This window comes from Bison bison, unplaced genomic scaffold, assembly GCF_000754665.1.
Source record: "Bison bison bison isolate TAMUID 2011002044 unplaced genomic scaffold, Bison_UMD1.0 scf7180017863955, whole genome shotgun sequence".
Lineage (NCBI taxonomy): Eukaryota > Metazoa > Chordata > Mammalia > Artiodactyla > Bovidae > Bison > Bison bison.
In genome coordinates, this window is record NW_011494527.1 from 73,237 (window position 1) to 74,284 (window position 1,048).

At 43.6% G+C, this 1,048-nt stretch overlaps 1 protein-coding gene across 1 annotated transcript in view; it reads left to right on the top strand.

The window, feature by feature from the left end:
- LOC104984233 (protein-cysteine N-palmitoyltransferase HHAT-like) overlaps window positions 1–1,048 on the top strand; it is a 298,539-nt gene that overhangs the window by 65,835 nt on the left and 231,656 nt on the right. The window lies entirely within an intron of this gene.

Consider the following 1,048-nt stretch of genomic DNA (forward strand, 5'->3'; position numbering starts at 1 on the left):
AACCATGAACTTCCTGATGTTCAAGCTGGTTTTAGAAAAGGCAGAGGAACAGGAGATCAAATTGCCAACATCCACTGGATCATCGAAAAAGCAAGAGAGTTCCAGAAAAACATCTATTTCTGCTTTATTGACTATGCCAAAGCCTTTGACTGTGTGGATCACAATAAACTGTGGAAAATTCTTCAAGAGATGGGAATACCAGACCACCCGATCTGCCTCTTGAGAAATTTGTATGCAGGTCAGGAAGCAACAGTTAGAACTGGACATGGAACAACGGAGTGGTTCCAAATAGGAAAAGGAGTTCGTCAAGGCTATATATTGTCACCCTGCTTATTTAACTTCTATGAAGAGTACATCATGAGAAACGCTGGACTGGAAGAAACACAAGCTGGAATCAAGAATGCCGGGAGAAATATCAATAACCTCAGATATGCAGATGACACCACCCTTATGGCAGAAAGTGAAGAGGAACTCAAAAGCCTCTTGATGAAAGTGGAGAGTGGAAAAGTTGGCTTAAAGCTCAACATTCAGAAAACGAAGGTCATGGCATCCGGTCCCACCACTTCATGGGAAATAGATGGGGAAACAGTGGAAACTGTCAGACTTTATTTTTCTGGGCTCCAAAATCACTACAGGTGGTGACTGCAGCCATAAAATTAAAAGACGCTTACTCCTTGGAAGGAAATTTATGACCAACCTAGATAGCCTATTCAAAAGCAGAGACATTACTTTGCCATCAAGGGTCTGTCTAGTCAAAGCTATGGTTTTTCCTGTGGTCATGTATGGATGTGAGAGCTGGACTGTGAAGAAAGCTGAGTGCCGAAGAATTGATGCTTTTGAACTGTGGTGTTGGAGAAGACTCTTGAGAGTCCCTTGGACTGCAAGGAGATCCAACCAGTCCATTCTGAAGGAGATCAGCCCTGGGATTTCTTTGGAAGGAATGATGCTAAAGCTGAAACTCCAGTACTTTGGCCACCTCATGCAAAGAGCTGACTCATTGGAAAAGACTCTGATACTGGGAGGGATTGGGGGCAGAAGGAGAAGGGGA